This window comes from Octopus bimaculoides, chromosome 1 (assembly GCF_046866305.1).
Source record: "Octopus bimaculoides isolate indiv1 chromosome 1, ASM4686630v1, whole genome shotgun sequence".
NCBI classification, from domain to species: Eukaryota; Metazoa; Mollusca; class Cephalopoda; order Octopoda; family Octopodidae; genus Octopus; species Octopus bimaculoides.
The window spans coordinates 164,945,991-164,960,019 of NC_142928.1; the positions used below are offsets into that span (position 1 = coordinate 164,945,991).

General features: G+C 35.1%; 1 protein-coding gene across 2 annotated transcripts in view; it reads right to left on the reverse strand.

Annotated features, from left to right (window-relative positions):
- LOC106874257 (pre-B-cell leukemia transcription factor 1) overlaps window positions 1–14,029 on the reverse strand; it is a 468,039-nt gene that overhangs the window by 35,911 nt on the left and 418,099 nt on the right. The window lies entirely within an intron of this gene.

Sequence of the window (14,029 nt, forward strand, 5' to 3'; positions counted from 1 at the left end):
CTACATATGTTTATTATTCTAATCAGCAGCTGTCTCTCCAATGCTGGATGAACCTGCAGTATACCAATGAAGGTATATTTTGGTAGTTGTAGGCCCGGTCTCGCCATGCTGGCCAATTGTGTCTCAGATAGGGTGTTTTCATTAGATGATAAGCTTTGACCATTGGCACCTTGGAGAAATTTGGACTCAAAATGGGAAGACTCTAAACAGACCCGGTAAGGTATCACATCTGATGGTGTAATAGTCCCACTCATGCACTACCTTGGAAGAGGAACAAATACTGAAAGTTCCACAGTTCACCATCCTGGATTGATACTTTTTTTAAATCAACTCTGACAAGGTGAAAGGCAAAGCTGACCTTGGTAGAATTTGAACTCAGGGTACTTGTTCACCCTGCAAAGCATTGTATCCAATGCTCTAACAACCCTGCCGATTTGCTGTATTAAATAATTCATTCATAGCAACCACTTAACATTAAACAGAAATAAGGTTCAGCATCTGGGTGCAGGCTATGTGGATGAGTAGCTTGTTTCCTAACCATTAGCTCTTGGGTTCAACATCTAAGTGCATGACTATGTGGATAAAAGGCGGCAAGCAGGCAGAAACGTTAGCACATTGGGCGACATGCTTAGGAGTATTTCGTCTGTCTTTATGTTCTGAGTTCAAATTCCACCAAGGTTGACTTTGCCTTTCATCCTTTCGGGGTCGATAAATTAAGTACTAGTTGCATACTGAGGTCAATCTAATTGACTGACCCCCTCCCCACCAAAAAATTTCAAGCTAGAGTAGAAAAGATTATGACTATGTGGTTAAGAAGCTTGTTTCCTAACCATTTGCTCTTGAGTTCAGTTCCACTGCATGGCACCTTGGGTGAGTCTTTTACTATCACTTTGGACCAACCAAAACCTTGGAAGTGGATTTGTTAGAGAAAACTTAGAGAAGCCCACCATACACACACACACACACGTAACTGTAATAATGAAGTCAAACCAAATAGTGATATTTTGAAATCGTTTAATACATATGTTTCCGGCTTGTGTCATATAAAATAGGAAATACATCCCTTAAATGATGTCAAAATATCACTTTTTAGTTTGACTTCATTATTACCACTAATATGACTTCATTTCAGAATAAACCAGTATCACTTATGTGGATACTCTAACAATGATTTGAAGCACAGCTTCTTAGTGTAAAGCAAAATTATATATATATTTATATATAATGTAGTGATCCATAACATAAAATTCAACAAAAAAAGTACTCCATCTGGTGAGAGACAAAGATTATTTATTTAAAGGTCACAGTACATGTGTTAAAGTGCTACTAGTAGTTTTGTATGTTGAGAGAACTTAAACATATTCTTCAGGAGCAAACCACATATCAGTTTCTTTAGTTCATTATGATATGTGGTTTGTGCCTGAAGAATATATTTGAATTCTCTCAACATATGAAACTATCAGTAGTGTTTTAATACATGTGTTGTGACCTTTAGATAAATAATACACACACACACACATATATATACATATTCGTGCATGTATATGTGTGTGCATGCGTACCCTTGTTTAAACATCATGTGATGATTGAAAAATGATCATCATCAAACAGTTAAGGCTGTATGTTTCTGTCTTCCATGAAAAACATGTCTGGCTATAGAAAACTATTATCTTGCTTGGAAACAGATGAAGGTGGGCAGCAGGAAGGGCATCCAGCTATCGAGAATTCTGCCTCAACAAATTTTGTCTGATCCAAACAAGCATGGAAAAGTGGATGTTAGATGATCATGGTGACGATCCTATTAATTTGTGGTAAAAAAATTCATTGAATACAAAGTTTCATTCTAAAAGAAATCACTTTTGTAGTTTAGTCCCAGCTCAAATATATTGCAGTTGCAATGATATCTGTTTTTTAGGAATTTGTTGGACCACATTATTTAATAGGACTTTAATTTAATATAGCAGGGTATGATTTGAGGAGCATTTAGTAATTATTTTGATCAGGTTGAGCGACTATGTGGAAGATCCTTCATAATCATCAACTGCAAGCAAGTGAAGCAGATATGTGAACAAGATAACTACAACTATTTCTCCTAATTCTATAATCATGAAATATAATAATAAAACGTCTTGAGTTCCACACACTACATAGATACCTATAAGCTGGCTACCATAATAAAAGTGTGTGCATGCTTTTGTGTGTGTGAATGTATGTGTAGATTTAATAATTTAATGATTCATTTAACTAGCTTAAATGTTTACTATCTTATCTTGTTATGAGCTTTTGCTTACATTAAATAAGACAGGCTTTAATTAAATAAATGTCTGCAGGCCTTGAAGCACAGAAACTAAATGTTTAAAATGGTAAAAAAAATATTTTTTTAAAAAAAGCTGTAAAACTTAGCTTAAGCTAATATTTTTCTGCATTGTTTTATTATTTTGCTTATCTTTTGGCTGTTTAGTTTGCTTTAAATAAAAGTATTACATTGAATATAAAATTAATTTTACAATAAGACTAAGACAATATCGTTTATTGACAATACAGCTGAATGTAGACACTAATATGGCAAATGCCAACACTATCATAGCAATGTCTACAGAATATGAGAGAGTGTGAGTGAGTGAAAGAGTGGTGGGTAGCTCATGGTAGATTAAGCTAGGAAAAGGATAACAATAATACATGGACAGCAAACAATGCGTGAGTAGTGCGTTATCTTTCAAGTAGTATCCACTGGAGTTTGCAGTAACAGCGACAGCTGCTGCATTGGCAACAAGCAGGAGAAAGAGTAAAGGAATAGTGACAGCATTTCAGCTAGATGTGTCACTGGAGAGTACATAGAGTCACACTTAGTAAATACACAGCTGTCAACAGTCATGTGTGTGATAGATGAGAGAAACACAATAGGCACATGTGTCCAGGTATTGCAGTCAAAATGCAAAAGTTAAAGCTAATAAATTTAGAGGAAGGCTGCTATATGTTTCTATAACAATGACTACTGTTCATACCTTGGAGAAATGAATGCTCTAAATAAATGATTAAATATCTTCTACCCACCTCTAAAGAGCACCAATCAAATCAAAGTAATTAACTACGAATGCATTCATAACTCCCCAGATATTTTTGCACTAGTCTTAATTATTTCTTTTAAGAGAAATTAAACAACACGTATACACAGTTGTTGTTAAGCTAAACAATAGTCAGGTAAAAATCTTTAACCTAGTTTTAATCCCCAGTTAGAAACCATTCCACTTACATTAACTCCTCTAGCAAAGGCATGAATACCATCAAAACGACTACCTTTTCTTCATCCTACAAAATTTAACAGAGCTAATCCATCTGGCCACCCACACAGCTTATTGATAGTTAATACAAATTCAAAATAATTAACCTTAAAAAAATGATACAGACATTTAATGTTAATCAGATTTATTTAAACTTTATTAGGAAATAATTTTATCAATGTTTTAAGATATTTTCTTATGGTATTTTCAAAATGTTTTTGTTTTTCAACTAATTAAAATATATAACATATCAGTTTTACACCCTAATCAGATAATGGAAAAATTTTATTAATAAAATCATCATCATCCAACCTGCTGATAGTTATCTTAAAGTGCTCTAGTTTAGTACACACTAAGGCAATATTCTTTCGGGGAAACAGCTATAGTAAAACTGTATCCATTAGGAGACTTGAACATTTCATGTGACAAAACTGATGAGCATCAAATCAGCAGATGCCTGGTTCTAATTTAGTAGCTGTGACATTTTCACAACTCTTAGTGATTATACAAAAGTTAGATCAACAGACTCCAGTAACTTCTTTTTATGAATGTAAACCATACAGAAAAAGAGCGGGGAGGAGCAATTGAAAACAATGTACAGGAGTAAGCAATCAAGTAAGGTTAGTTTGGTGTATTTTCAAACACAGTTTATAAAGGAAAATTTCTCCTGAGACAGTAACTGCAGTGAAGGACTCTACAGCTATAAATAACAGCATGCAGAATATTGGGTTAAAAAAATACCCCTGGGTGGAGAAAAATTGAAGATTGCCCATGGGACATGAACCCACATTTTCTGTGAACATGACATATGTGCTACCATTACACCAAAACAACACTTTGAATTTTTTTCCATTTGTTTTAGAAGCTTTCTTCCTACCAGTGAGAACTGTGTGTCATTTACATCATAAGGGTTTAGAAATTTTTCAAGATAAGAAAGAAAATAATTTTTAACAGTGGAACTCAAACTAGATAAAGCTACAAGTAACAGTATGCAGATTATTGTGTGAAAACCCTCACTTGAATGGAAAAGAATCAAAGACTTTCCATCCAAGGGGTTCTATATGCAATCATTTATAACCTTAAGTTCTACTATTAAAAACAACTTATTTCATATCTCACAAAGTTTTAAAATTCTTCTGAAAATGCAGTTTTATTTTAATCATCACTGCTTAGTGAGCCTTTAATTAAGTAATATGAACTTGACGAAGTTTAGCAAATATATCTGTTATTGGTTGCATATAAGAATGATAGTTCTTAGTGGGCTGGGCTGTAAACTATGGATTTGGTGCCTTTACCTGATGGGGTTACAGCCTTCCCACAGAAAACACAATCTTTCATAACCCAGCTTGGTGTGCTTTTCACATGGTCTATAACAGAGAATTTCTCCTCCAAGACAGTTACAGCAGTAAAGGTCTTTCTCTGTTTGAGTGTACATAAACATATTAAATATAAAATATACACAGCTTTATTTCAACTGTCACTGTTTGATGTTGCATGAGTATGTATATCTGTCAGCAAACATTAGCAAAAAAACAAAAAGAAACACTGCTTTAAGAAAAAAGCATACTAAGTGTTATATTTGTTGTATTGAGGTAAATAATTACTGGTTACACATACTGAAAGAAATGTTATTAACCAGTGACTGATCTGATGAAAACCTGTAGCCAACGATACTTTTTGGTTCATTAATTTCGACAAAGTAAATAAATAGGTTTTAACAACACTAGAACTGATATTTGTATGATTTAGCTGTGTAGTTAAAAAAATTGCTTTGCAGCCACATGATTTTGGGTTCAATCCCACCAAGCAGCATTTTGGGCAAGTGTCCTCTACTATAGTCCTGGGCTGACCAATGCCATGTGAATGAATTTGGTAGACAGAAAATATGTCAAAACCTGTCTGTATGTGTCTTTGTTCCACTTGACAACTAATGTTGGTTATTTTTTTTTTTTTTCAGAGTGACTGATAAATTCAGAGTTAAAAAATAAGTACAGAGGTTAATTTGCTCAACTAAAACCCTCCAAAGCAGTACCCCAGGGTCTTTTACTCTCAATGGCTCAGGTTACCTGTATGCTGTTATTATTTACCCACAGGTCAACCGTGAGGAAACAAAACTATGATCAGTGGAATTCTGTGATCATTTTTTTTTTTAGGATAGCATGGTGGGATTCAAGGAATAGATACTATTTCTAGCATGTCAAGTGATCACAAAGCGGTCTTCTTATTGGCTTACCTTGCTGGAAGTTAATATCACAATTTGTGCAGCAAGAACCATATAGAATTGAAATGGAGACTTGCTTAAACCCGTCCTATTGATATAAAGTGAAGAAGTGAAGAAGGATTGTCTTTGCATTTTTAAATGATACTTCTTTAGTGACTTACGAAATTCATTACATAAAAGTATGCATACATACAATACACAAATTACTTGCATATAATGTATAGTCCTGAATATGATTTTACACTGCATCTAGCAGTAGAGCTCTGATTTGGGAACCCCAGGGTTTTGAAGCGTATGGAACCACCTCTTAGTCAGTATTGCTCCCAGGCCTTCTATGACTCAGAGTAATAACACCTATCAGGGTCTCAGCTATGGGTTAATTAATTAGCATGTTATGAAAGAAACTCCAAGCACAAAACCTCACTGTCTTAAAGAAAAAGGTGAGTCAACATTGACAGCTAATCAGAGTGAATTCCCTCAGGTAGTCCAATGCCCTCTTTGACACCTTTCCAGTAATTCCCATGCAAGTGGAGCCCTCCAGCTCTCTAAGGCAATTCACTTAGAAAGCCACTCCATTGTAAAACCTACAACTTGCAAGTCATTTCAGCTGTCTTAGCCCATTGAGCCACTGTGGTCAGATTTTCTACTCTAAAGAGTGGGATTGGATTGTAAGGACTGATTCTCACTATAAAACTAATAAGCGCAGGTGGGAAGGAAGGCCCTGCAGCATCAAAAATCAGTTTACATAACCACTAGTCCCACTATCATACTTTTACCTCTCAGTATCTGGTATAAAGCCACTTCCCTCAATACTACACTCACACTCAGCTGAGGGTTTTTGTCTTGTAGGTTACTTGGTGACCTAATTAGTGCTGGCAATAATGAAAAAAGAAAGAAAAATGCAACCAGTACACCCTGTAAAGTGGTTGGCATAAGGAAAGGCATCCTATCATAGAAACCATGCCAAAATAGACAATGGAGCTCAATACAGTTTTCTGTCTCATCAGTTCCTGCCAAACCATCAGCCCCTCCCAGCATGGAACATGGATGTTAAACAATCATGAAGATACTGATGATTTTATATCTGGATTGTTTCTAAACAATCCCTTACAGGGATATTGCTTCCTCAAATTCTGTATATATATATATATATATATATATATATATATATATATATATATATATATATATTATTCTTATACAAGAATGTTGTTGATAGTGACTGTAAAGTTTTGGCCAGCTAAGCCAATGTCGAACTGCAGTACAATGACGCTTAGCTGGCTGAAACTTCGAAGCTACTGTCAGCATTCTTGAATAAGAATAAATTTGTACTTTACAAAAAGTACAGAGTAACCCTTCAGTTTAATGTAGAATTGTTCTTATTATAAGAGAACATAAAAACAAACAATATATATATAAATATATATATATATAGTACACACACATACATTCAAATACACTGCAGATGTGCAGATGTGTTAACTATGTTCATTAAAACATGCTGAAACAGTACAAATATTTCAAGTACTCATTAAACACCAAACAAAGACAAATATAAGACTGATAATTCACACAAATACAAGGTAGAAATGTGTTTTGTTGATGATGTGAGCATGCACACACACATACACACAGAAGTAAAGAATGAGAATGGTATTTTTCACAAATACATATTAAATCTTTCATGATCAGATTTCTAATGAAATATCATGTCTATATGTTTTAATTAATTTTGAAGTGAATCAAGAATTAAGAGAGAATTAATAAAATAATTTTGTCATCATTATTAAGCTGATGTTTAGAACATAAAACATTTGTAATTTTTAAAAACAATTATGAAGGAAGATTGTAATTTAAATACAAACATTGTAACCCTTTAGCATTCAGATTATCAAATGTAATGTTTATTCACATTGTTTTGAATTAATCATGCATTATCTTGTAGCTTTGAGAGTTCAATGATGAGATTACTTACAGAATGATATTGTAAGATAAGCATGAGAGGCCAGATCTGGCCAGTTTGAACATAAAACCAAGAGAATATTTGGGCCACATATGACCAATTTAAATGCTAAGAGGTATGAAATTATAGAACTAGAAAGTGGTTTCAATAAGAGAGAGGTCAAGTAAGTTGATCATATACACACACAAGATGAGAATGATAATTCATAAATATATAGCAAGAAATGCATTCAGCATCATCATTTAATGTCCATTTTCCATGCTGGCATGGGTTGGATGGTTTGACTGGTAAGCTGCACCAGGTTTCAATCTGGTTTGGCATGGTTTCTAACATGGAAATTGAGTAAAGATTGACAGCAACGGGGATGAAAACAATAAAAACAAAAAGAAAAAAAAAGCCAGCAAATGTACAGAAAAGTTTTGTTTCAATAATTTTTTTTTATTTTGTAAGTTATGTGATAGATTTTCATTATTTCCCATAGCTTCTTGATTTCATTACCATTATTATTATTCAGATGAGAGAGAGAGAGAGACAGGATAAATAAACTAGTGGATACAAAACGTGATAGGAAGTGAAGGAGGTTCTGGGTATAAGGAGGAAAGAAACTTTATATATATATATATATATATATATATATATATATATATTTGATCTTTTTCTCATTAGGCTGCAGCCACTCAGGGGAACCACATTTAAGAATCAACTGCAGTACTTTTTTCGTTTAAGCATGGTACTTACTCTATCAGTCACTTTTACTGAACTGCTAGATTACAGGGATGTAAACACACCAACAACAATTGTCAAATAGTGGAGATGGTGGTGGGGGCAAACACATATGTGTGTATATATATATATGTACAGGGTGCCGTGAATAAAATGCTGTGTAAATTACACAAGAATGAAAATAACGCTGACATCTCATTTTAACAGCTATATTTACCAAAATTACATAAAAATATCTTGAAATGCTAAAGAGGAAATTTATTCAATAAAATCGCCATTGGCTTCAACCATAGCTTCCAGACGACTTCAGAATCTCCTGCAACTCTTATGGACGGTCTCCTTGTTTAAGTTGGTGAATGCTGCCATAATCCTTGCTTTCAGTTCATCTTTGATTTTACAAGGGGTTTTGTTGGTCTCTCGCTCGACTGCACCCCACACATAATAATCAAGGGGATTGCAGTCTGGGGAGTTAGGTGGTCAGATGTTAGGGGTGATGTGGTTGTAGAAATTGTCTGACAACCATGACTGGAATCTCCTGCTTGTGTGGCATGGTGTAGAGTCCTGTTGCCAGACATAAGGTCCTCCACAGTCACCCTGTTGATCCAGGGCAGCACTACCTCCTCCAGGCACTTGATGTAGGCCCCTGTGTTGAGTGAGGTCATGTGGGAAGATGATCAGAGGCATAACACCATGATGTTGTCTGGATGTTTGATTTTTATCACTCTTGGTACATGTCCTCAGATCGACACCCAAACACTCTGAAATGTTCATATTGGACCTTCTGGTGTGAATGCCAAGCAATGCAGCATGTCGTTTTCAAATTTCTGACAAAGTGAATTGCATCACGGTGCTGTTTTTCTCACAAACAGTGCCCAATTGATCCTACAATACTGTGTAGTCAACAAAATCAAAAACAAACAATATGCATGCGCAAAATTAAAAATATAAATTGGTGACAATTTACCAATCGCACCCTGTATGCATGTGTGTGTGTGTGTGTGTGTCTATGTATATATATATATATAAAGGGCTTCTTTCAGCTTCCATCTATCAAATCTATTCACAAGGCTTTGGTTGGCCAAAGAACATAGATGCTAACCCAAGGAGCCATACAGTGGGACTGATCCTTTGGACACTAAACACTGTTTGCGAAAACCTGTTGAGGCAAATGAAATCGATCCAAATTCAACGACTGGCACCCATGCCAACCTCTCCTTCTATGGACACTAAACTTGGCTTGTGAAGACCTGTTGGGGCAAGTGAAATCGAAATTGAACCAAATTCGATGACTGGCACTTGTGCCAGTGGAGCGCTAAGAGCACTGTCCGAGCGTGATCATTGCCAGAGCAGCAGTCTGGCTTCTGTGCCAGTGGCACGTAAATAGCACCATCTGAGTGTGACCGTTACCAGCATTGCCTTACTGGCACTTGTGCTGGTGGTACGTGAAAAAACATTTGAGCGAAGTTGTTGCCAGTGCCACTGGACTGGCTCCTGTGCAGGTGGCAGGTAAAAAACACCATTTTGTACGTGGCTGTTGCCAGTATGACCTGACTGGCCCTCGTGCCGGTGGCACGTAAAAGCACCCACTACACTCTCGGAGTGGTTGGCGTTAGGAAGGGCATCCAGCTGTAGAAACTCTGCCAGATCAGATTGGAGCCTGGTGCAGCCTTCTGGTTTGCCAGTTCTCAGTCAAATCGTCCAACCCATGCTAGCATGGAAGGCAGACGTTAAACGATGATGATATATACATACATACATACTTCATGTGTGTGTATATGTATATATGTGAATATATATATATATATAATAAACAACAAACTGCACATTATAATAAGAATGTATTGCAGTTGCATAGGTAAATTTGGGCATAGAATAAACTTGTCAGGTCTTAATAAAGTTTGGCAATATGTAAAAGAAACCAAAAACAACAAGCTGGCTAGAATATCTGCAAAGAAAAAAAAAATCTCTCCCACCATCACATTAAAAAAATGTGTGAGGTGTGAAAAAAAAAGATCCCATTTTCAAAGAAATACTCTTTCTCCATTTCTTCATATACCTGAAATGACTGAACTTACCTGTTTTCAGGACATCTGAATTCATTTCATTTCAATGGATTTTATTAAACATGAACATTAGTTGAAAAGAAAACAACAAACAAACCATTAATAACAAAAAGATGGTATATTAGATATTAAACTGATAATCTTTTTTATTTTTTTCATATATTATATTTTTTATTGTATATTATGTGTTCTTTTTTTTTTCTTTCATTTGCTGCTGGCTGGCCAATTCTTTGGAAATATATGCAGGTGGAAATGGAAGTGAACATTTTTTTAGTCACTGTGATGTAATCAATCTGGAAGCATTTCATTGGTAAATCTTTCTTCTTTCTTGAAATCTTCTTGAAATGATATCCAACAAGCTAAATAATGAAAATCTGGCAAGAAAGATCCTTGACAAAAAACAGGTACAAAAATAATATACCTGACTCTTGTCAGGTACATTATCTTTTTTTGAAAAAAAAAAAAGGTATATTTAAAATGACAAAAATTAAAAAGAAAAACAGTGAAGTACAAACAGACAAAGAAGAATGAAACAAAATAACTATATATTATAGTGTTGTGGTTGATAATTTAGCATTAATTAAAATGTAATACAGAAAACAAATAAATATAAAAAAAACATCCTGCTATTATCGAAATGTTTGGTTTTAACCCTTTTAGTGTGGAAATTAGATATATACGTTGTCCTTAACTGCAGAAAGCAGTTTTATATATCAATCTATCTTTTGTGGAAGAATGCCATGTTTAAAACACCTTTTTTGCTGAGGTATGTAAAATTTATTGAAGCCTGTGACTTGTAGAAAATACTGAAATAACTATGAAATTTAATTTTGCAACTGAAGAGTTGAAGAGGCATTTTCCAACAGACATACATTATAGATACAAATAGCAGAATATGTACCTTTCAGAAAATAATAATTAGTACTGTTGTTATATTACTGAAGATTGGGCTTTCAGATTTGCCTGCATTAAATAGACAAGGGATAAGTCATTCCTTGTAAAGATATTTCTTACATGCAGCAGAGAAAAATACATGATCCTTGAGCTGTTTGTTCATCCAGTAATGCCATTAAGACAAATAAATTAGCCTTTGGTTCATATATATATATATATATAAAAAAAACAAAAAAACTTTGTCAGCCAACAAATCAACAAACTACTATGTAACCACACAAATTGTAAAAATAGCAGCCAAATCTCCATCTGATCACATTTACCAGCTTGAAAATGGAAAAGATACATCAAATATTGTAGTCTGTGATACACCTGAAAAAAAAAAAAGAAGCCGGATGGTTGTGTCTAGAATGCTTTCTGAGCAAAAGCCAGCTTGCTCAGGGTTGACTTGGAGGCTTAACAATTTGTCCACTGATATTCCTTCTAATTTGTAAAAAGAATTGTCCATTGCAATATATACATCTGGTCATACTACATTACTTTAAAATGAATAGGGGACTGCTAACAACAGGTAAATATGGAGCATGCCTTTGGCAATTCTACCCAGTGCAGCAATGTTGCACAACCTTTTTTCAGAACAGGTCCACGTATCAAATATAAATTTACCTTTAACTGCAAAATGCAACACAAGCAGACATGATTATTTTAATTAAAGAAATTAACCAAACAGATGAGACTGTGTGGTAAGAAGTTTGTTTCCTAGTCACATAGATTTGGGTTCAGTTCCACTGTGTGGCACTTTGGGTAAGTGTCTTCTTTGTAACCTTGGGCAAGCCAAAGTTTGTGAGTGGATTTGTGAGATGGAAACTATATGGTGGGTGGAAGGTAACTAGGCATTAGAAATTGCTTATAGAAATTTTAGTATCACTGAAGTCATGACAAAAAAACATTTTTTAAACAGACAACACTAATGGGGATTTCTTATTATTTATTTTCCAGATGACAAGTCACTTGATTGTTTGGGAGTGAGCAAAGATAGCAGCATGCTATGAAGTGTGGAATTCCATTGTTTTGGTTCAGAGATGGTAGCGTGCATGGAAAGGTAAGCATGCAACACTACATCCGGAGACAATAAGAAGTTGTCATGCAAAGCTGATGACCACAGGCTCTGTGAACAATGCAAGAAATGGCTGGCTGTCCAACCACATCTTGATCAGCAGAGAATGTGGCAACAGTGCAGGAAATGTTTAATCACAGCCTGCAAAAATCAACACGTCAAGCAGCTTGGGAAAGTGGGCTAACGAGACACACAATATGAATGGTGTTGCATAAAAAATTGAATTTTCGTCTGTGGAAATCCCATTACATATAAGAGCTAAGACTGAAGACTGTGATTGCAGAAGTCCAGATACCACTCTATGTGATTTTTACCTGTGGAGTTACACAAAAGAGGAGGTGTACTAGACAAAACCTCGCACACTGGAGGACTTGGAGACATGGATTCAGGAAGTTCTCAATGATATCCCAGGTGGCATCCTTCAGAAGTTTGTTCCTTCCATCTCTGGCCATATGAGGGAACTGATGCCACCGGTGCTTGTGTTGAAATATGAAAATTTACTTGCATTTTCCCATGTAACAAAGAACATGTATCATTTGTTTCAATAAGTTTGTAAAAGGAATATGGATTTTATTACCAATTTTTAATGCCTACTTACTTTTCACCCACCCTGTATATATGTGTGTGTGCATCCCCACTGGACCATGTTATGTAACACTGCATTACAGGTTCTTCCGAGGACTTGACATGTTAAAATGGGTATGCTCATTCAGGTTAAATTTTTGTTTTTTCTTTCTGCACAACTTTCATAATTTTACAGATGCTTTTTAACTATAGAAATAACAAGTATAATAAATGTGTAATATATTATTAGGTGATATAAGAAACAAAAAAACTAATAATAATAATAATAGTTTCAAATTTTGTCACAAGGGCAGCAATTTTGGGGGAGGGAATGAGTTGATTACATCGGCCCAGTGTTCAACTGGTACTTATTTTATCGATCCTGTAAAGATGAAAGGCAAAGTCAACCTTGGTGGAATTTGAACTCAGAATGCAGCGACAGGCGAAGTACCACTAAGCATTTCATCCAGTGTGCTAACAATTCTGCCAGCTTGCAGTCTTAATAATAATCCATTCTATTATAGACACAAGGCCCAAAATTGTAGGGGAGAGGACTAGTCGATTACATCAACCTCAGTGTCTCACTGATACTTCCTTGGCGGAAATTGAACTCAGAATGTAGTGATGGGCAAAATACTGCAAAGCATTTTGTCCAGCGCGCTAACAATTCTGCTAGCTCACTGCTGTAATAACAATAATAATAATAATCCTTTCTACTAAAGGCATAAGGCCTGAAATTTGGGAGAGGCGGATAGTCAATTACATTGACCCCAGTACTCAACTGGTACCAAAATTATCAACCCTGAAAAGATGAAAGGCAAATTGACCTCAGCGGTGGAAATTGAACTTTGAATGTAGTGATGGGTGAAATAACGCTAAGCATTTTGTCCAGTGTGCTAACAATTCTGCTAGCTTACTGCCATAATAACGATAATAATAATAATAAATAAATGAAATAATCTTTCTCCATTTTAGGTAATAGCAACACAATGACTGGAGGTGTAAGGAGTGAGAAATTGAGATGCTGGACATGAAAAACAATAATGTTGAATAATTTTTTCTAATTTTGACGAGAAAGGGCAAGTTGATTATATCACATCCAGTACATGACTTTTACTTATCTTATTGATCCTGAAAGGCCAAGATGAACTCAGTGGAATTTGAACCTAAAACCTAATGAGTTGGAAGAAATACTGCAAAGTA